Raw genomic sequence first — 24,632 nt, 5'->3', positions numbered from 1 at the left:
CTCTATATACTCCTTCCATCTTTCTGCTTTCCCTTCTTTGCTTAGAACTGGGTTTCCATCTGAGCTCTTGATATTCATACAAGTGGTTCTCTTTTCTCCAAAGGTCTCTTTAATTTTCCTGTAGGCAGTATCTATCTTACCCCTGGTGAGACAAGCCTCTACATCCTTACATTTGTCCTCTAGCCATCCCTGCTTAGCCATTTTGCACTTCCTGTCGATCTCATTTTTGAGACGTTTGTATTCCTTTTTGCCTGCTTCATTTACTGCACTTTTATATATTCTCCTTTGATCAATTAAGTTCAATATTTCTTCTGTTACCCAAGGATTTCTACTAGCCCTCGTCTTTTTACCTACTTTATCCTCTGCTGCCTTCACTACTTCATCCCTCAAAGCTACCCATTCTTCTTCTACTGTATTTCTTTCTCCCATGCCTGGCAATTGTTCCCTTATGCTTTCCTTGAAACTCTGTACAACCTCTGGTTCTTTCAGTTTATCCAGGTCCCATCTCCTTAAATTCCCAGCTTTTTGCAGTTTCTTCAGTTTTAATCTACAGTTCATAACCAATAGATTGTGGTCAGAGTCCACATCTACCCCTGGAGACGTCTTACAATTTAAAACCGGGTTCCTAAATCTCTGTCTTACCATTATATAATCTATCTGAAACCTGTCAGTATCTCCAGGCTTCTTCCATGTATACAACCTTCTGAATCTTGAACCAAGTGTTAGCTATCATTAAGTTGTGCTCTGTGCAAAATTCTACCAGACGGCTTCCTCTTTCATTTTTTCCCCCCAATCCATATTCATCTACTACGTTTCCTTCAGTCCATTTTCCTACTCTTGAATTCCAGTCACCCACGACTATTAAATTTTCGTCTCCCTTCACAATCTGAATAATTTCTTTTATTTCATCATACATTTCTTCAATTTCTTCGTCATCTGCAGAGCTAGTTGGCATATAAACTTGTACTACTGTGGTAGGCGTGGGCTTCGTGTCTATCTTGGCCACAATAAAGTGTTCGCTATGCTGTTTGTAGTAGCTTACCCGCACGCCTATTTTTTTGTTCATTATTAAACCTACTCCTGCATTCCCCCGTTTTGATTTTGTATTTATAACCCTGTATTCACCTGACCAAAAGTCTTGTTCCTCCTGCCACCGAACTTCACTAATTCCCACTATGTCTAACTTTAACCTATCCATTTCCCTTTTTTAAATTTTCTAACATACATGCCCGATTAAGGGATCTGACATTCCACGCTCCGATCCGTAGAACGCCAGTTTTCTTTCTCCTGATGACGTCCTCCTGAGTAGTCCCCGCCTGGAGATCCGAATGGGGGACTATTTTACCTCCGGAATATTTTACCCAAGAGGACGCCATCATCATTTAACCATACAGTAAAGCTGCATGCCCTCGGGAAAAATTACGGCTGTAGTTTCCCCTTGCTTTCAGCCGTTCGCAGTACCAGCACAGCAAGGCCGTTTTGGTTAGTTTTACAAGGCCAGATCAGTCAATCATCCAGACTGTTGCCCTTGCAACTCCTGAAAAGGCTGCTGCCCCTCTTCAGGAACCACACGTTTGTCTGGCCTCTCAACAGATACCCTTCCGTTGTGGTTGCACCTACGGTACGGCTATCTGTATGGCTGAGGCACGCAAGCCTCCCCACCAACTGCAAGGTCCATGGTTCATGGGGGGGGGGGGGGGGAGGGGAGCATAATTTAATAATTGTAACGACTTGGTTTAACTTTAATTAAAGAAGGTTGTATACGTGGATGAGACCTGGAGACACCGAAAAAACTAGCTTTCTAAACAAGATTTAGAGCGCCGTAATATTTACAGTACCATATGTGGATACTGACCATTAGTTATTGGTTGTGAAAATCAGATTAAAACTGAAGAAACAGCAGGAAGGTGGGGAGATGAGGCCAGGGTAAGTTGAGAGAACCAGATATTGTTGAGAATTTCAAAGGGATCGTTGCGTATTGACTAAAACGGGAGAAGGAATGCGATAGAGGACTAAATGGTAGCTTTATGGATGAAATAGTGAAAGCAGGAGAGACATAGCTAGGCAAAAAAGACAAGACCCAGTGGAAATTCTCATATAATAAACGAGGTAATGAATGTAACTGACGAAGGGGGACAGTATAAAAATGCAGCAAATGAAGCAGACTAAAAGCAATAGAACCATCTAAGAAATGAAACTGGAAAGAAGAACAAAGTGGAAAAGCAGGAGTGAGTAGAGGAGAAGTTTCAGTCTGCCGAACCACGTATGACTGTAGGAAAGGTAGATGGTGCGTAGAGTAAAATTACATAAAACTTTGGAGAAAAGGATACTAGTTTTAAGAACATGAAAAGAGTGGATAGCAAGCCAACTAAAGAAAGAATGGAAGACTGAACGATGGAAGGAATATGTAGAAAAGCCATACAAAGGATATAAACATAGCGGCAATATTTAAGAATGGTAAGAGGACGTGGATCTTATATGGAATGAGAGATGTGGTACTGTAGGAAGAATCTGACAAACCTCTGAAAGATCTGAATCGTAAAAACACACCTGGTGTAAAACAATAGCAGTAGGTACTCGAAGAATTAAATCAGATAAGTGGGAGGATTAAGAAACCAGGCACTGCATGTAGGAGATACGTATAAATAATTGTTGATGCAAAAAAATCACAAATGCAGACTGGCAACTGTAGGTAAGGCGTTTCGCATACAGAAAAATACATTTACCTGCAATATACATTTAAGTGTTAGGAAGTCGTTTCTGAAAGTATTGGGAGTGTAGCTGTCTACAGAGATTAAACAGAGACAATAAGCATTACAGCCAATAAGAGAGAAAAGCTTTTGAAACTTGGTGCTACAGAAGTACGCCGAAAATTCGGTAGGTAGATAGCATAACTAATGAAGAGGTAGTAATCGTGAGAAAACAAGGGATTGTTTGATAGGACACATCCTGAGACACCCAGGAATCGTTAGTCTGGTTGTTTAGTTCAGTCAACGAAGCAAAATTAGTGGAAAATAATTGTGTAGTCGCTAACTTTTGCACTGTGGTACGAGGGACTGTCAGAAACAACACACTAAAAATTCCCCAACATGCGGCAGTGAGGGCTGTGAGCGAGGTAGGTAGGAGAGGGAGCGAGGGGCATGGAAGTGTTTAAATGTCTCTTTCTCAATTCTCTCTGTAAAACCACGGCTTACAGTGAAAATGTTTCTCAGGTCAAATCCAAACTAAATTAAATTTCCTACAAAAAAGGTCCTTTCCAATTTTTTTTCTCAAAGAGCGCTAGCTTCCGCGTTGCAGGTTATTAAAAGTAGTACAGTAGCGCTGTGCTTTGTGTTTTTAAATATTTTCAGCGATGACGAACGTTTATAATGTGCTGAGTTTTATTCACTTGATATCTTGTGGATGAGTTCAACGTGATATGAACATGTTACACTAAAAAAAAAAAAAAAAAAAAAATGCTTGGGACCTGGAGATGACAGTTAAGAGTGTTGAAATCGGTTGTCCTGAATAAAAAATATTTTGTGCGATCTGGTTTTCTGAATTATTTTTAACAATTAAAATAGATCGCCCTTCAGTACTCTTATAATGGGAAAATTCAATTAGTTAATATATGTTTATTAAGTGAGTATTAATTTGCAGTTGTTGCGAGAGTTTTTGTGTAAAATACGGACCCGTAAACAATGGCTGGAAGTGTATTCTTTGTAAGACTGAAGCTGACAGTGACCTTTGTAGTATTGTTAGGAAAGGGATTGGACTGGTAAATGCAACACCTTGTTGCTGTTTGTTGTTGACGGCTTATTGTAAAGTCGCGTAGCTCCGTTCCAGTCACTTTGTGATTAATTAAAGAATGACCAGAAAGTTGCACCACTTCTCTCACCAATAAATGAGTTACTGGTAGACTACATAAATCTATACCATTCAGGAATTGCTGACACATGTACAGTGGGTTGCGCTGGGTAGAGCCTCTTACCACACATCTGCAGCATATCTTCCAAGGAGTGCGAACGCGCCTTATGGGATGGCACTGATCGTGTTCGAATCCAGAACAGTAACATGATGAAATGCATTGCTTAAGGTGGAATGTCTAAACTGCTATAACACCTAGGTGACCTACTTCTGTCGCGAGTCAAGACCCCTCATGCTGCGGAAAGTGGTCCGGCTACTTATAGTACAGACAATGGAATCGACAATCTATATTTATAGCATAGCTCTACACTGTGTCAAACAACTGACAGCTTCCTTTATATAATGTTGTTGTTGTTGTTGTGGTCTTCAGTCCTGAGACTGGTTTGATGCAGCTCTCCATGCTACTCTGTCCTGTGCAAGCTTTTTCATCTCCCAGTACCTACTGCAACCTACTTCCTTCTGAATCTGCTTAGTGTATTCATCTCTTGGTCTCCCCCTACGATTTTTACCCTCCACGCTGCCCTCCAACACTAAATTGGTGATACCTTGATGCCTCAGAACATGTCCTGCCAACCGATCCCTTCTTCTGGTCAAGTTGTGCCACAAACTTCTCTTCTCCCCAATCCTATTCAATACTTCCTCATTAGTTATGTGATCTACCCATCTAATCTTCAGCATTCTTCTGTAGCACCACATTTCGAAAGCTTCTATTCTCTTCTTGTCCAAACTATTTATCGTCCATGTTTCACTTCCATACATGGCTACACTCCATACGAATACTTTCAGAAATGACTTCCTGACGCTTAAATCAATACTGGATATTAACAAATTTCTCTTCTTCAGAAACGCTTTCCTTGCCATTGCCAGCCTACATTTTATATCCTCTACATTTTATATAATAGCTCACGTAAAAACTGCAAATAAGTACTCATTTAATAAACTTACAATAATTACACTATATAAATACTAGTTCAGTGAAGTTATTTTGTCTATTTACGTGAAAAAACTGGACGGGAAATGCTGAGTATGTTCAGACTATCTGCAAAATGAAAAGCAAATCAGTACTCGCCATGTTGGGGGAGGGGGTGGGAGGAGGGGGGCGTAATTTTTTTTTCGGGAGATAACTAAGGATGAATTTCCCCTGTAGTGGTGTTGAATATCGTGCTGAGATTTACGTGGATTCCGTCTATATGCGTTTCTTGCATTAGTGTTATCAGAAACTCATATTTGTTTTGCACGTAATGTTAATGACTTTTGTGTAAAATGAACACCACCCAGACGTGTCTGCGCACTGCGTCGCCAGTGAGTCATAAGGTGCTCTGCTGAAGCCTGGTGTAACATTGTGGAACGCCCTGCGCTTACCTTTTGCTACGTGATAGGGTAGACAGAGTGGGATATCGCCTTCTCGCTCTTTAGTGTGAGGATCTATGAAGGAGAGAAGTGCACGGTCACAGTTCACCGAAATACCTTTCCTTGCAAATCCACCCTCGATCACCCCCCACCCCCTGCACCCCCGCAGAATCCACCCTGTTGCACTCCCACAACACAATTTATCCCTTAACACGGCCTTGCTGCAGTAAAACGTTGTGCTCACCACGTTTAACTGAATTCAATATTTGACTTTAAGAAACTTCATTCAAAAGTAAACTTAATTCTGTACCATCAGAACAATATTCTTAACAGTATAATATTCTTCAACTTTGCAGCATGGGAACTACTATCCCTGGAGAAGAAATTTAATGTAGTTTAATTTTTTACTGGAAAACATTTTCGCTAGACGCTAAGGTTTTCGAGTTATTCAAGAAAAACATCAAACAGGAACTTTTAAATTCCCATTCATTCCCACGCTCAAACGAGACGAAAACATTTCCTGGACCATTCCGACGATTGTTGCACGGTGTTGCTTTCAGACTTTTCACGCCATAAGCGCCAACGACCATCTGCGGATGGAGCATGAACCGTGAGGAACTTTTACTATCTTGTTCATGACACTCACTGCTATCACCGTACAAAGCTTTGCGACTACATGATTTTTACCCTATTCGGCGTTTTTCGGTCTTCGCTGACTGCACACATTGAGGAAAAGTAACGTATTTTTTTCTGGCCGCACCCCTCTGTTCCTCCAGTAACAATTTTGTAAGCTCGTGGCCGATTTACGGTAAATAGGTAAGCAACCGTTTGTGTTGCTTGGAGGTAAACAGTCTCCCTTAATCCAGCTAAATTTGTGGCGCTCTGGGTCAACTGTGCTGTTTCAGAGGTCAAGTGACTTTCCTAGGTGATGTTTTTGCAGCATCTGTGGAAAATAAACTTCACGAGCCCTAGCAGGAAGCAGCACTTCGCTGAACTCTTTTAATGAGAGCTAAAAATGGTCAATGGAAATGCTTATGTTCGTGACACTGATTGGCCCAGAAGCCGGAATGCCACAATAATTTTGCAACATTTTGCGTCATCAAGGGGTTAACCAATCTTTTGTAGTTGTCTTGATTACCTTATGGGCTCTGAGCACTATGCGACTTAACTTCTGAGGTCATCAGTCCCCTAGAACTTAGAACTACTTAAACCTAACTAACCTAAGGACATCACACACATCCATGCCCGAGGCAGGATTCGAACCTGCGACCGTAGCGGTCACGCGGTTCCAGACTGACGCGCCTAGAACCGCATGGCCACACAGGCCGGCTACGACGGAACAATTTAAGAAGCCATGCATAGCGACCAAGCCAACTGGCATTGAATTTTCACGTAAGATCTGGTCGGTTCTTAACCCAATAAGAACCAACATTGGTAGATGTACCGACTCACCCCAGAAGTGAATGAAAATAACGTTTCCAAGGAGTGACTGTGGCGCTGAAAAGAAGATTTCCGCTATGTAGTTGAAGAAAGTGCTCTGAGAGCTTTCTCTGGTGATCCAACAGAGTTCCTGGTTATTGAGGAATTAGTATGCAACATCCATGGCCCGGATATTAGTCTTTCGTTTGTGATAGTTGTAAAATTATTTTTTGTGAAGTAACATACGCTAAATAAATACTCAATGAATTTAGAAATTCCGAAGAAGCGTTATCTACGCATTCTGTCATTCTTTTTTGCAAGTCTTCCTAAGCTATGTGAATCACTGACTATTATTGCGTCCTCTGTGTCTTCCGTAACGACTTCCATTTCTTCGTCTGTCACGTTAGTTTCTTCCCATCGGATAGGCGTTCAGTATATTATTTACACCCATTCGCTCTGACCTCTGCGTTAAATAGTGGGTTACTTTTGCACTCTTGATGTTGCCGCCTATCCTTTTAATTACACCGAAGGCTGTTTGACAGTCCTGGATACTGAATCATTCTTCCCGTCATTCATTTGTTTTTCGATTCCTGTGATTTTTTCCTGCACCCATTCCATCTTGGCTTACACGCATTAATTTCATTCCTAATTGCCTTATATTGCTGTACTCCTTTCTTTTCCTGACCATTTTTGTACTTTCTTCTTTCATCGATCAACTGAACTATTTCGTTATTTCGTCTGTCACCTAAGATTCCTTCGCATTTATCTTCCTTGAAACCATATTTGTCCATTCAGCTTCTGCGAGAGGTCTATCCATCTTCAACGGAAATTCCTATTGTGGTGTTCACAATCGTACTGTCCACAGCCCTAGAAAATTTCAAATGCACCTCATTATTTCTTTTCAAATTGATTCTTGCGGGCGATTTCCTTAAACTTCATTCCATTCTTCATCATTATTAAATTGTGATAAAGTGTATATTTGCTCTTGGGTATGCCTTCCAACTCAATACCTGATTTCATAATCTCTTTGACGGCGATAGGTAGAATCTCTCCGTCCCTCCAGTCCTCTTACAAGTACACTGATTTTTCAACAGTGTATGTGCCATTACCAGACGAATATTATTTTCCTGTAACTCAGTGTTGTTTTCCTTTCACCACAACAGAGTTACAGTCGCCCGTATGGCTAGATACTCGCATCGCTTTACATACTAATACGTTTCATATCATCATATACCTTCTCTATTTCTTCATATACGTGAGCAATATACATCAGTTGAAATAACTTGCTGTAAAGGAGCCGCGTGACGATGTCGACAACCGCCGATATTTCGACAGGAGTACACTCTGCCATTTTTAGGGCAAACCTGCAGCAAGTGGGTGCAGCACAAGCGAATTTAATATCTCGGTTCACACAGAAACTCCGTAAAGGTAACACGGACTCACACTCACACACGCACACACCGCCGTCAGAAGTTATCGATAGTGAAATTAATAATCAACGGGTGACGTAGCATAAACTCTATCTCTCTGTTTTTTTACGAGTGAGGGAGCAGAATTCTACGCAGAATTTAAACAAAAACCACCATCTCTATTTATAATTTCCTAATTTCATTTCAGCAGTTTTCTTAATAACACTACCCCAATAACTGAAAGTATATGTGAGAATATCCGTGATTTTTAGTCCATAGGATGACCGGCGCCAAGAGATTATTCTGCAGTGGAGGATTTGCTCGGCTCGGCTAATGCTCAGTATATCCGTCCTCCACAGTCCTCGTAATCTGATTAATATCTGACATGCTACAACTACAAGGAATACGGTAGAAACCCCCCTTAGCATCTTTAACGGAACTGAAATAGTGTTCGAAAAATACGCTTCACATCGCAGAACTTAAATGGTGGTCGAAAAACACACTTCACATCATATTTCCGTAAAATACGACCAACCCTGTTCGAAACGCTCCCTGTGTAAGGCAAAAAGGTCATGCACTTCGGTACCAACTCGATGTTATCATCATTCATCCGGTGCACTGTTGGTCGATAGTGCAACGCGCATGTAATCTGTCTTTTACTATAACCATTCTGACGAAAGTTGAATTCGAGTGGGCTAACTCAGCTGACAAACTCTCACGGTCCGAGATGACATAAGCGTTGTGAACCAAGGCATCACTTCACGCTGAGCCGGGTTGTGACAACTGTCCGCCTGCAGATACAAGTCAGTGTGAGTAGGCTTCCTACAAATAGCATGTCTCAACTTACCAACCACCTTCCTCCTGACCAACACATCAAGGAAAGGAAAACAGCCATCTCTCCCACCTCCATCGTGACATAATATTCGGGCGGACTGTATTCAGTTTTTCTAAAAAACCGTTCAAATTCTGACTGCCGTGAGGCCAAACAATGTATAATCTATATATATGAAAAAGGGAGGTTTCAGAGTCGCCGACTCCGATGCACGTTCCTCGGCCTCTTCCATAAACAAACTGGCAGTAATAGGTGACAAAGGGCTCCCCATCGCAACTCCATCTGTCTGCTCGTAGTACTGGTCATTGAATAAAAAGTAAATGGAAGTCAACACTAAACCTAACATCGATCAAGCATACCGAATCACACAGAAGAACATGAGTGAAGAGAGAGACCACATCAAAACTCACTACAGCATCAGAGTCATTCAAACGCATTCCCTCGAATCAACATAAGAAATCCGCGGGTTCTTAATACGGTGCTCACGCCTACCTGCTATAGGGTCCAATCGGACGAAGGGGGCACCCCTTCCTTTGTGGGCTTTAGGGAGGGCGTATAACTTGGGGGGGGGGGGGGGGACAGCAAAATAAAAATTGAGCCTCTTGATGGTCTCCTGCGATAAAGGACTTTTCTTCATGAGGGTGTTGTTAATCTCTCTCTTAACCCTTTTTGTGGTGTCAACCTCGATTCTGCGAAAAGCTGATTCAGACGGTAAACACTGAGTCTTTTGAATGTCATCCTGCTTGTCCAAAACGATAGCATTGCCCTTGTCCGCAGGTAAAACAACAATATCCGGATCAACGCTAAGTGAATATAAAGCAGCCCTCTTAGCCGCTGTAATATTACATTTGGATGGATGTGTTCCAGTCAACACACGATTTGCCTCTCTCCTATCCTCCCGTGCTATATTAGGAAGTTGTTTAAAAACAGCCTGTTCAACAGAAGCAGTAAAATCAAATATTGGCAAGCGCTTGGGAGTCGGTGCAAAATTTTAAACTTCCCATAGCGCGGTTAAAACAGCGTCGCCAGAATATTTCTCCATGAGATTTATCACAGAAAGTCGAGTATAGCTTAGACTCTGAGCGACGGAGAAGTTCAAACTTCACCAAATGCCTGCCAGTTACAGAATGAAATTCCCAATCAGTTTGCGACCATGAAGCACCGTCCAGCCAATCCCAAGAAAAAGTGGAAATTTTTCAAGCCATCATTAAATGGAGTCAAAACAGATCCTTGGAAACAAAATCCAACTGTCGACGAGCGTAATGGATCCTTGCACAAACAAGATCTATGCCAGCGCGTTACTAGACACGACTGGCGGCAGGAGAACTGATAAGATGCACACACGAAGACTGTAAGCACCGTTAAGCCAAATTTGAGACAATTAAAGAGGTTTTTCAAAAGTTGTCAAGTGGTCTCTTAAGTGTGCTGCCAGTATGTTAGTGTGTGTTTGTGTATGTATGCGTGTGTTGTCTGTGTGTGTGTGTGTGTGTGTGTGTGTGTGTGTGTGTGTGTGTGTGCGTGTGTGTGTCTCGTATTTCCTTCTAATCCACTGGATGTCAAACGAATTTGGTACACATACTGCCTGTATCAGCGTTGTGGGAGTTACTCTGCATAGTAGCACAGATAGAACAGAAACTGTTTTTCTAAGCCTGACATGTATTCCAGCCTGAATGACAGACATGTTGTGCAGATAATATTGGCTACACCTGCAGATGGACATGGCGCAACAGAGATAAGTGTGGAAGGTGATGGACAGTGAGAGAGCCAGAGGGTGGACAGACAAATGGTAGAAATAGATAGAGAGGGGGGGGGGGGGATAAGATGGACAGAGAGAGTGGGGAGGAGGATGAGACTGAGAGAGAGGACCACAGGAGACTGTCAGAGGGAAAGCTAATGAGGGGCGGGCAGAGAGACGAAGATATGGTAGGAGATACAGGGCAGAGTAGACGGACAAAGATAAGGGGGACGAGGAGGATGACAGTGAGAGGGGGGGGAGGGGATATAGAAAGAGGTGGGAAGATGAGACAGACATAGAGAAAGGGGGAGCAAGAGACGGACACAGAGAGGAGAAAGGAGGAGTAGCGTGCAATGTATATGTAACATGCGTGCGCAAGCGAAGCCGTGAGGAAAAGGTTAATGTTATCAAAAATAGCATGAAATTTTTCTTTGAAAGTACTTTTGGAACACAACATTGTATGGAAATGAATTATGGACGATCTCCTAATTAGAAAAGAAGCAAATTGTAGCACTTAGTATTACAGAGAGATGCTGAAAATTAAGTGCAGCAAAGGTAAGACAAGGACTTGGGAGGTTCTTCTCAGAACCTGCGAAATTAAGAACTTGTGGTAAACAGTAACTAATACATATGATAAGTAGGCAGTGCATGTATCACAAAGTTAGGTAATAACTTTCATTGATCTGAAGGATGCCGTAGACTGTAGGAACTGCAGGGGAAGGGAGAGGTTAGAATATATATAACAAATAAAGCTGAAAGGCCCTGTTTTGGAACGAGCGTCTTTCGTACATCGAAGAGCTGCGCCAAACTCGGCATAAGTAACTTATTGGTCACATGCACAGACACGAGCTTCCTCTGACGTGAGAGGGCCCACCTTTGCTAGAAGAAGTGCTAGTATATCTTCCCGCAAGGCCAAAACTTTTGACCGGAGCCAGCCAATAGGAACATCAGGTGGCAGAATTCGTTTGGGCTCCAGCACGCTTTCAAGTCGAAGGCCGTCTCGTCTGATGCCTCGCATGGTGGCAGCAAGTTGAATGAAGCAGTATTTCAGGTATTTGCCTTGAGTTAATATGGATTTATTTCATCAGCAACCTTCAGTGCAATGGCGAGAACGCAGCAAGCCTCGAGTATTGCAACGGCTTTCATATGCTTAGGAACTGTGATAATGTATTAGCTGGGTAAAACATTGTCTTGTTAATGTTGTCGATGTCGCGTGCAGAATATTTGGTCTTGGTTCACATTGTCAGTTGATTCTGAACACGTGGTGATCTGAATCCATCTCTGTGCTAGGCACCTGTAAATTGAAATGACGTTAAATCAGCTTTGCCCATCTCGCGACCATATTTGCAGGCGATTTGAAGGTTTCTTTCTTTTGTAATTCGTTGTTGGGAAAAAACTTTGGATACTACTAATGGATGTTGATTTATCGCTACAATGGCGAAATTGTATGCATAATCAGCTTGTAAATTATACTGAATTTCTGTCACAGTTTCATTTCGCGAATACATTAGCTCATGGATTTTTTTGGAAATACCACCTTTCGTCTGATGGATTTGCCTCTTTGTTGCAGTTCTTACGTATTTTCATAGGGTACTCAGTTTCCATCAGTTTTGTTGGATTTCACCAAGAGTTATGAGGCGCATGAGTACCCAATTAGTATTTCTTATTTCGTAGAAAATTTTCGGCATACCAGGTACGTTGGCTCTGATGTAGCTTCTCGAAATTACCTGCGGCTGAGGTGTAACTGCAAATCATTGTATTCACTACATACACTAAATGTTCATAGGTTATGAGGTCCCGAACGTAACAGCGACAAAAATATTTATCTTTGCATAAATCTGACCTTTAAGGTACGATTTCATTCACTTTGAAGTTGTGAAGTATGTGGTTAGCAGTTCATGTACACTGTCCACTCACATTAATGTGACCAACTGTCGAAAGCCTGAATAACCATCTTTTGCAGCGCGGACCGATGCGAGCCGTGCAGCAAGTGACCCAGTAAGGCTTTGGAAGGTGGCGACAGGGATGTACAGGTAGAGCCATGCTGACTCCAGTACATTGGCCAACTACACTAGTTTTCTCGACTGAGAATCCAAGGCGCGAACATCCCGGTCGATGATTCTCAATTGGTTTCAAACCCTGCACTGCAAGCTGTGTGACACCCTGTATTACTGGTAGATGCCATCGTGCCGCGGGAAAGCAAACTTCACGAAGGGGTAAACATGGTCCCAAGGACAGATGCGTACTTGTGTTGATCCATTGTGCCTTCCAGAATACGAAATTCCACAGAGAATGAGACGAAAACATTACCCGGACCCTTCCGACGGTCTTGCTTTTAGACTTTTCACGCCATAAACGCCAACGACCATCTATCCGATGGAGCATAAACCGCGATTCATCTGAAAATACCACCTATCACCACTCTTGGACGTCCAGTTTCAGTGCTGGCGTGCAGATTCCGGCCTCCGTCTCTGATGAACAGAGTCGGCATCGGTGCGAGAGCCTGCTGCGGAGGCCCATACGTAGCAATCTTCGCTGAACGGTGGTTGAGGAGGTTCTAGTTGTAGCACCTTGGTTCATCTGGGCAGTGAGTTGCTCTCCACAGCTGCACGTCTATTTGCCCGTACACATCTCCGCAGCCGTCGTTCACATTCGTCTTCTATGGCCTGTGGTGCACCACAGTTGCGCCAGATTTCGATGGTGCCATTTTACCACGACGATGTACATTAAACACGGGGCCTGGCCTTTACGGAAATGCTTACCCTTGGCCCGACGGCTAATAATAATACTCGTTTGGACGTCATAAATGGCCCCGTTTCCTCATAATGACATAATGACAGCAATTGCACTGTTTTCCACCCCCCCCCCCCCCCCCCCCCAAATCTGCGAAGGCCGACATGCTCACTGCTAGTGGCGCTATCTGCAGTCTCTGAGTGGTTACTGCAAGCTGACGTCGAACATAGACTCGGTCACACTGATATCACTGGATTATGTAAGTGTTAAAGACATAAAGCAAAAAAAGTTTTCCCAGAACTCCTACAGACAGACGTTGACTGTGGATGTTGTATCACAGACACAGTCCCTTTGACTGTTTAGGGATGTCACTAAACCCGCACAAATATATAAACAACCATGCATGAGCAGAGCCTATTAGACGGAGGGGGTCCGACAGCCGATCAGTTCCAGTCATTCCACCAGGAAGGAGATACACGGCTCGTGTTGTCTGTAGTTCAACCGTGCCTGGACGGTGAATACCGCGGTTCGATCGCGTCTGCATTACTACTTTGTGCCAGGGAGGGCTCTTAACAAGGGAAGTGTCCAGTCGTCTCGGAATGAACCAAAGCGATGTTGTTCGCACATGGAGGAGATACAGAGAGACAGGAACTGTCGATGACATGCCTCACACAGTCCGCCCAAGGGCTACTACTGCAGTGGATGACCGCTACCTGCGGATTATGACTCGGAGGAATTCTGACAGCAACGCCTCCATGTTGAATAATGCTTTTCGTGCAGCCACAGAACGTCGTGTTACCACTCAAACTGTGCGCAATAGGCTGCATGATGCGTAACTTCACTCCCGACGTCCATGGAGAGGTCAGCTTTGCAACCACGACACCGTGCAGCGCCGTACACATGGGCACAATAACATGCTGAATGCACTACTCAGGATTGGCATCACGTTCTCTTCACCGATGAGTGTCGCATATGCTTTCAACCAGACAATCAGCGGAGACGTGTTTGGAGGCAACCCGGTCAGGCTCTACGCCGTAGACCGGTGAGTGCAGCAAGGTGGAGTTTCCCTGCTGCTTTGGGGCCGGCGTACGCCGCTGGTGGTCATGAAAGGCGCCGTAACGTGACAACTATATCGGTAGCGTATTGGCGAGGCACTCATCTTCATGGGCGACAGTTCGAGCCCCATCGTGCACATCTTGTGAATGACTTCCTTCAGGTAACGACATCTCACGACTAGATTAGCCAGCCAGCATGTTCTCCAGACATGAACCCTACAGAACACGCCTGGGATATATTGAAAAGGGCTGTTTATGGAAGATGTGACTCACCAACCTCTCTTATGGCTCTACACCGGATTGCCGTTGAGGAGTGGGGCAATCTGGACCAAACGTATCTTTATGAAGTCGTGGATAGTATGCCACGACGAATACAGGCATGCATCAACGCAAGAGTACGTGCTACTGGGTATTAGAGGTACCGGTGTGTACAGTAATCTGGACCACCACCTCTGAAGATCTCGCTGTATGGTGGTACAACAGGCAATGTGTGGTTTTCGTGAGGAATAAAAAGGGCGGAAATGATGTTTATGTAGATTTCTATTCCAATTTTCTGTACAGGTTCCGGAACTCTCGGAACCGAGGTGATGCAAAATTTTTTTGGCGTGTGTATTATGTTGTATTACTTCCAAATAACTTTCCCCCCTTCTCGTTGTGCTTTGCTTAAGAATTCGTTCTCCTTTTACTAGTGAAGAGTCAGAGAGTCAGGTCACGATTCCATTGGGTCACATTCACAGTCGTGGGGAGTGGGGGACGACGCGTTCTCCGTCAGGGCACAAGCTGTGTTCATAACTTTCCCTGAACACAGCTGTGTTGCTTTTAGAAGGTATTGCAGTTCACAAAATTGAGTGGAGGAAAGATTCTGAGACGAAGAGACTTGCACAGGAGAGGAAATATCGGCGGTACGCAACGAACTAGTCAGAAGCCTGATTATGGAAAAGTGTGAATAAATGGTATAATCCAAGCCGCTTAAATTCTCCATTCCTAGTTATACACATCTGTACGAAAGAAGATAGTATCTAAAGCAAACGTGTTTTACAGTATCATAAATAGAAGAAAGACTTAAGGATTCGATTCCTTGGCATTTACGTTTTTGCGATGTAAATATTAAATATGATTAATGGTGGAGCTAATAATACTGGGTTTGTCGAGCAACTGCCACCCTCTTCGGCAGTCCGGACGCCGGCAGGTAGCTCGCAGTTCAATTTCCGCCACTGTGCTCGCCGCTCCTCCGGTGTTTTAAGACGTCCCGTGGCGCACCTGCCCCGCCCGCCGGAGCAGAGCAGACAGCAGCTCATTTCACGTCGCCCGCCGCTGGGTTCGTCGGTTGCTGCTCACTTGTTTGCTTTGGCGGCGCTTTGTGGACGGTCGACCTCTCTGATCGTGACGTCAGCGACTCGGATTTAGTTCCTCCCAGGGACAGCACTGCTGCGGAGTTGGCAACAGGCGGAGGGAGGTGGTGGGGGTACTGGCTTGCAACGGGACACCGAAGCGATCGGTCTCGTGATTTCAGCGCTGCATGATACATACTTCAGTGATGTATCTTTGGCATTACCAGTACATGCATAAATTAGAAAATATACTGTGATGAAGACGACTTTTTCTGAGTGATTTTTCAGTGGCAGTCTTTACCACTACCAAGTTCTTTTATTTACGTAAGTTATTCAACGATTTATCCGTACGTCTTTACGGGGTTTCCGGTCTTGACGTTCAAAGAATTGTTGTTTTTGCATGTTTTGACTTCTTATAGTCTTAAGAATATACAGGATGTTCGGGAATTCCCGTTACAGACATCTAGCAGATGTAGAGGGGAGTGAGGTACATAATGTTTTGAATAGAAACTCATGTTCGGAAACGTACCGTTTCCATTCTACGACGGTTTCAATTCAGATATTTAACTCGTCCATTTATGCTTGAGAAATTGAATTAGGTGTGACGCAGTACAGTTGCTAGGTGACAATTCGAAAGGAAACATGACGAAACATCTATGTATCACTTAAGCATATTTCTTTGTATAGATACTTCCGCATTAGGTTTGTATATTACCCCAAAACAAAATGAACCCTGCATATTGTACGTACAGAACAGTACTGAATCACTGCAACAGCGGCTCGGTGTTGTGACCACCAATGTAGTTACAGACACTGTGGCTACGAAGCATGTTCCAGTGCACACTCTCGAGCCGACCTGGTGTCTCCTCAGTTTTTAGTGTAGAGGTCAGAACTCGTGTTATCGGGGCTTCCCCTGCCTCTACAAAAGTCTTGGCAGACATTAAGTGATATCAGGTGACTGACGTAGTACACGTCATTCTATCTTCCCTACCGCATACCAGGACAAGCAAATCTGAGGCTCAGCCGTGGCGCGCCTTTTCTGGCACACCAGCTCATTGGCACGTCACTTTCGATTGCCCAGCTGCACTACGATCTTTGTCCCTGTTGTGATCAGGGGGCTGTTTTGGCGGTCGCAGCAGTTGGGGTCGGACTCCCTACGAGGCGGAAGGACGTGCTCGCGGGGACGAACGAGGAACACACTCGGGCTCGGCTAGCAGCGGCGTGGTCGGTCTACCTTGCAAGACGGTCGTGAGTTTGTGGTGAACCTGCCTGATGTCACCTCCGGGCGCTGTTCGTGGCATTACTTTGGTGCCTGTCTTCTTGGAAGACCCATCCCTCGAGACCATCTCGTACAACGCTCTCCATTGAAGGTGTAAGTGATTTTGGTGCAGCGAGTGTACTTGTTGGTTGTTTGCCCTAATGTACGTGTTGCTGAAGTAAGAGCAGCCGGCAAGGTGTGTGACCGCATGGAGACCACCAGTCACTACTTCCTTTAAAAAACCAGTGTTCCCAAATGATATACTAACTGTAAGGTATTGAAGATTTTAGGTCATTGTCTAGTAGTAATTTTCTGCATACAAAGCTTACACAATTGGCAGCTACATTGCAGACCTATGCAACGAAATTAAAGTGCACAAAACCAACCAGAAGTTGTACATTTGAATAACGTGATATTATCTCGAAATTTTTTCGATTTCATCTTTGTACACATTGTCGCCCATTACCATATGTGGAAATATTGTTTGGCAAAGTATGAGAGTGTAAAAGTCTGATACTATATTTTAGCGTAGGATTTGCGTACAGTTCTTAGTTTAAATGTTTTACAGCATTAATATTACTGTAAAACTTAAATATCTTCTACTGAAAGCATTTATTAGTTCTTCATTTATATTGTTGTTTATTGATCTCTTAACTTATATCAGTTGATGTTTGCATGGTGTTCGCCGTGTTTTCCGCGGTCTGTTTGTGTTCCAGTTGTCTGCGAGTTGGGCTCTGTGGGAGCGGCGCCACGTTATGCTTCGGTGCACAGAACCTGTGACGTGTCGTCTAATGGGAAGTGACTCACGGTTGGACCCCGGGGTTTAGGTGTTGTTTTGGACAGCTGGTCTGCTGCTTCCGGCATTTTAAGTTCAAATGGTTCAAATGGCTCTGAGCACTACGGGACTTAACTTCTCAGGTCATCAGTCCCCTAGAACTTAGAACTACTTAACCCTAACTAACCTAAGGACATTGCACACATCCATGCTCGAGGCAGGATTCGATCCTGCGACCGTAGCGGTCTCGCGGTTCCGACTGTAGCGCTTAGAACCGCTCGGCCACCCCGGCCGGCGCATTTTAAGTCAAGCCACCTTTTGCCCAGGGCAACCTGGCGTCATTGCCATTTTTGCAGACATTTAACCTGTTTTATGTACATGTAAAAAAGGGGATTTTTAATTGCTTGTGAATCAACTGTATTAATTAACTTGTTGTGTTCCTTGTGTTATTTGGGTTCGTAACGAACTGATGTGCTTTGTTAATCACTTTCATATTGCAGATTATTGACTAAAAAAAAACTATCTGTCCCATCTTTTAAAATCACCTTCAGATTGCCGGCCGCGGTGGTCTCGCGGTTCTAGGTGCGCAGTCCGGAACCGTGCGACTGCTACGGTCGCAGGTTCGAATCCTGCCTCGGGCATGGATGTGTGTGATGTCCTTAGGTTAGTTAGGTTTACGTAGTTCTAAGTTCTAGGGGACTAACGACCACACCAGTTGAGTCCCATAGTGCTCAGAGCCATCCTCAACCTTCAGATTGTCATTTGAGTATTTAAATGTCCATAGGTCTTCTTTTAAGTCAGTTGTTGTGATTGTATATTTTGATACTGTCTTAAACAAGGGCCGTCCGAAGTGGCCGAGCGGTTCTAGGCGCTTCAGTCTGGAACCGCGCGACCGCTACGGTCGCAGGTTCGAATCCTGTCTCGAGCATGGATGTGTGTGCTGTCCTTAGGTTAGTTAGGTTTAAGTAGTTCTAAGTCTAGGGACTGATGACCTCAGATGTTAAGTCCCAAAGTGCTCAGAGCCATTTTAACCATTTTTTTCCCACAGCAGACGTGAACGCATTACGAATCTGGATTGAAATCGTCGAAGAATGGTGCGTTTCCTGGAATGGATTCCTATACAAAATATGGGCTCACTCCTCTCTACAAGTCCTGAAAGTTTGTAACGGTAATTTCCGAACACCCTGTATGATCAAAACACTTACTCGCGAAAGTATTCTTTACTAGTTGCGCTCCGCGGTGTTACCCACGGTTAAACAGTTATTTAGAAAGAAATATTAATGCCGAAATTCACTAACCACGTCATTGCATCACCACAAACTATCTCTTGGAGGTATTGAGGAACAAGCCACTTGCTGCGAGCCAACTGTGTAACATCGGAAAATATTGAGGATTTGGGACGAGGCGACAGAATACATGTCGCTCACATCTCACTCGTTTACTTAAGGGAAAAAAAATTACGCGACCGAGTAGTGAATTACAAAATGTATGCCAGTATGACATACCTTCGGCTTTAACTTGTGGGCACTCCGGTCAGCGCTGACGAGTTTAGACACACTACAGGATCATAGTAGCGCCGTCTCTTGTCATCACTGTCACAAAGTAATTAACAACCTTTTTGTTGACGTTTTTTGGTTGCTAATATCTCTGCGCTAAATTTTATGCTACATTCATTTGATAGTTAACTTTCATGGATGACTTTTTAGCCACTTTTTTTAGTAGAAAGGTAGCCACGTTATTCAGGGTATAGGTTATGTCCAGTCCAAAATTCATTCATATCCGTTCAGCCGCTTTCCGTGCGTGATGGAGTAACAAACATACTAACTCGATGAAGAAAGAAAATATGCAATTTATAGTTCGGTGCAAAGCAAATTTTATAATATTTGTACGTACAGCAAGGTTATACACTCACATGTGTGCCTGTTAGCACCACGTGTATTCGCATATCATAATTTCGCATAACATAATCAAAACCAGCCTCACTAAAAGACTACCATGTACTACAGTGTAAAGGCACGACGTCTCTCTTTTGCACAGCATTTAAATGATACCGTCGTTGTGAGTCTTCAAGCGTCGCAGAAGCTGTAAGGTACACCTGATGCCCAGTGACTAAGATGCAACGGGCTTCTATGGATGTATGGATTAAACACTTTGAGGATTGTATAAGCTTTGTATTCATTACGTAGTATCGTTTTATGTAGAACGCATTAAGCAATGAGAGAATTTTCACAAATAAGATACAGTTCAAAATTCGAAGAGTAAATAGCTTTTTCTGAGAGTAATTATTGGTCCACATTTGGCGTTATGTTCTTCAAATCAACAAATATCCTGTACTGGGCACGTTTAAACGCAACCTATGTGTAATTCAGGTATATGCTCAATCCATTCCAATTTTCTTCCAAATCCGTAAGGCCATTTCAGTGTCAAGGAGTAACAAACATACACATAAACTTTCGTATTTATAATATACGAAGGCTGTTCGGAAAGTAAGGAACGATAGGTCTCGAAATGGGAACCACAGTGAAAATCAAAACTGTTTTACTTGCAACAGTTAGCTACAGCTTCCAGCTACTTATCTCCATTGTCGCCGATCCGACTTAGACGTTTGTCGTAGCGTTGTACCAACTTTCCAATACCCTCGTTATAGAAAGCAGCCGCCAGTGCCTCCCGCCAATTCTCTACGCTGGCCTACAGCTCGCTGTCTGTGCCGAAATGTTGCCTTCATAGACAGCAGTTCATGTGAGCAGAGCTGCAAGTCAGAGGGAGACAATTACGGGCTGTATTGTGGGTAATCAAACATTTCTAAATGAAAACCATACAGGAGTATGTTCATTTCTCCTGCAGAATGCGGCTGAGAGTTGTCTCGAAGAAGAAAACGCACGACGGTTATGTCATGTTGGCTGCATAGCTTCAGGCGAAATTTCTCACCAGTCCCTCGTACTTGGCGGGAGACACTGTTGTTCTAGGTATCTTTATGTGCTCCCTGTGTGATCAGAACTAAAAAGAATGACGTAACGCGATCGACGAGCATACCAGAGACACGGCCCAGCACACATGTGCAAAACTTCATCGGATTTTCACTGCGGTTTCCATTTCGCGACCGAGCGTTCCTTAATTTCCGAAAAGCCCTCGAACGTGGTACAACTGAAACATAAATTTCAGTGGAAGCGCGGATACGCCGACTACAGCGCTCACGACGCTTAGGCCGCTTGCGACATTTCTTTAAAGCTGTTATAACATTCTAGGCCAAACAAAACAGTGATACATTTTCCTTGCCCAACAGATATCTCAAGTACACGCTTTCCACAAAAGTGAGATTAAAAAATAGATTATGGTAACAATTTATGACATTAGTTCAACGAATAACAGTCCGCAGCACAATTACTGTTCTGAAAGCTGGTGTAAACGGAAGCAAGCTGAAAAGAACGGGACACTGGATGCTTCTGAGCATAAGCCACCACTGCGGAGTGAAGTTATTGAAGCTGTTGCTGATGTCTGGCTGACAACAGTTTGATGTAGAGACGTTTTGAAGTCCACACGCAGAATAACAAAGACACGCCGTAAAAAATTTAACTCTGATAATGCACTTATGTTTAATTTCGATTATAAATCTTTACTTCACCCTCAATTGGGCGAAGCGTTTAGTTGTGCAATCAGCACAAATGTACTTTGGTCGCCAGTTTGTGCTGAAAAGTCTCATCAATTTATTGCATAAAAATTGTTTATACAGCGTATAAGATATTTACTTGTGTCTGTTAACTGGGTAAGCGGCCTGTAATCGATAAAGTGTCATGATAATCTCTCCATTGGCAAAAGATTCCGGAATAGTCCCCCACTGGGATCTCCTGGAAGGGACTGCCAACGGGAAGCTGACCATAAGGAAAAGATTGAGTAGCGAACGAAACCATAACGTTCTACGAATCGGGTAGTGCAATGTCAGACATTTTAAAGGGTAATGAAGGTAGAATATCTGAAAAGGGAAATGCATAGGCTCATTCTAGATATAGCAGGGGTCAGTGAAGTGAAATGGAAAGAAAACGAGGATTTCTGATCAAATGAGTACAGGGTATTACCAACAGCAGCAGAAAATGGTATAATGGGAGTAGAAATCGTTGTGAACAGGAAGGCAGAACACAGAATGAGTTACCGTGAACTTGTTCTCATCAGAATGAACAGCAAACCAATACTGAAAACAATAGTTCAGGTATAAATACGACGCAAGCAGACGATGAAGAGATAGAGGAAGTATATTGAACAGAAACGCAGTACCTAAAGGGAGACAAAACTCCGTTAGTCATGGGGGATTGGAATCCGGAAAGAGTAGAAGAAAAGTTTACGGGAGAATGTTGGTTTTGTATTAGGGATGAAAAAGGAGAAACACTAATTGAGTTCTGCAATAAATATCAGCTAGTAATAGCGAGTACTCTGTTCAAGAATCACGGATCGCCGCTGAGGAGTGGGAGGAGGAGGTATACTTGGAAAAGTCTGGGAGATGCAGGAAGATTTCAGTTAGATCAAATCATGGTCAGGCAGATACCCAGAAATCAGATACAGGATGTAAGGGATACGCAGGAGTAGGTATACACTCGATCGCAGCCGGCCGCAGTGGCCAACCGGTTCTAGGCGCTTCAATCTGGAACCGCGCGATCGCTACGGTCGCAGGTTCGAATCCTGCCTCGGGCATGGATCTGTGTGATGTCCGTAGGTTAGTTAGGATTAAGTAGTTCTAAGTTCTAGGGGACTGATGACCTCATATGTTAATTCCCATAGTGCTCAGAGCCATTTGAACCAACTCATATCACAACTTAGTAGTAATGAAAACTAGGTTGCAGTTTAAAAGACTAGTCAGGAAGAATCAGGACGCAAAGAAGTAAAATATGAAAGTACTATGGTATGAAGAGAAACACTTGAATTTCTCTGCGGCTATAGATACTGTGATAGGAAGTAGCTCAGTCGGCAGCTCAGTCGAATGGTCATCTAGAAATAGGACAGTCACAGATGTTGGAAAGGAAAACGTAGGTACAAACACGGTAACTGCGAAGAAACCATAGGTAACAGAAGAAATACTTCAGGCGATCGATGAAAGAGGGAAATACAAAATTGTTCAGGGAAATTTAGGAACACAGAAATACAGGTCATTTAGGAACGAAATAAAGAGGAAGTCCTAGGTAGCTAAGGTGTAACGGCTGCATGAGAAATGTAAATGAACCGAAAAAGGAATGACTGTCTGAAGGACTGACTCAGCATATAGAAAAGTTTGTGAAATTAAAAGAATCTGTGGTAGCATTAAGTGTGCACTGTTAAATGCAGAGGAGAGAGCGAACAGGTGGAAAGAGTACACTGAAGACGTCTATGAAGTCTGATATGATAGAAGAAGAAACAAGTCGATACGGATGCGACAGGGGATCTAGTGTTAAAATCAGAATTTAAAAGACCTTTGGAAGACTTAAGCTCAAATAAGGCAGAAGAGATAGATAACATTCATTCAGAATTCCTGAAGTCGTTGGGGAAAGTGGCAATAACACGAATGTTAACGTTGCTTCGTAGAATGTATCAGTCTGGCAATGTACCATCTGACTTTCAGAAAAATATCATGCACACAATTTCGAAGACAAGAACTATCGCACAATCAGCTTAACAGTCATGCATCCAGATTGCTGACAAGAATAATATACAGAAGAATGGAAAAGAAAATTGAAGATGTGTTAGATGAAGATCTGTTCGGACTTACGAAAGGTAAATGCACCAGAGAGGTAGTTCTAGCCTCGCGAGTCTTGATGGAAGCAAGAGTGAAGCAAAATGAAGACAGGTTCATAGGATTCGTAAACCTGGGAAAAGCAATCGGAGATGTCATTTTCTGTAAGATGTTCGAAATTCTGCGGAAAATACTAATAAGCTTTAGGGAGAGGGAGACAAGAGGAAATAATAAGAGGACAAAGAAGGAAGAACTCGGATTCAAATGGATGTAAGACAGGAGTGCAGTCTGTCACCTCTGCTGTTCAATCTATACATTGGAGAAGAAATGTCGTGAATGAAAGAAATGTAAGTGTGGGATTACAGTTCAATGTGAGAGAATATCAATGATAAGTTTCGTGTTCAAATTGCTATGCTCAGTGAAAGTAAAGAATGATTACAGGATCTGCTGAATGGAATGAACAGTCTATTGGGTACAGAATATAGATTGAGAGCAAATCGAGGAAAGTAAGGAGAAGTGGCAGAATTGAGAACAATCAGAAACGTAACATCTCAATTAATGGTCGGGAAGTAGATGAAGTTAAGGAATTCTCCGAACTTAGAAATAAAATAACTAATGACGGACAGAGCAAGGAGGACATCAAAAGCAGACTAGCACAGGCAAAAAGGGCATTCTTGGTCAAGAGAAGTCTACTAGTATCAAACATAGGCCTTAATTTGAGGAAGAAATTTGTGAGAATGTACGTTTGGAGCGAAGCATTGTGTGGTAATGGAACATGGACTTGTAAAAATCGGAACAGAAGAGAATCGAAGCATTTGAGAAGTGATACTAAGACGAATGTTAAAAATTAGGTGGACTAATAAGAAACGGAATGAGAAGGTTCATAGCAGAATCGGAGAGGGAAAGAAGAAGAGACAGGATGATAGAACATCTGTAAAAACATCAGGGAATAGGTTCCATCGAACTAGAGGGAGCTGTAGAAGGTGTCAGAGATTGGTATACCTTCAGCAGATAACTGAGGTCGTAGATTTGCTCTGAGATGGAAAGGTTGGTACAGGTGAAGAATTAGTGGAAGGCTGCATCAAACCGGTCAGAAGTCTGATGACTCAAAAAATAAATAAATAAATAAAATCA

The sequence above is a fragment of the Schistocerca americana genome, chromosome 4 (assembly GCF_021461395.2).
Source record: "Schistocerca americana isolate TAMUIC-IGC-003095 chromosome 4, iqSchAmer2.1, whole genome shotgun sequence".
NCBI classification, from domain to species: Eukaryota; Metazoa; Arthropoda; class Insecta; order Orthoptera; family Acrididae; genus Schistocerca; species Schistocerca americana.
This window is presented reverse-complemented; position numbering follows the sequence as displayed.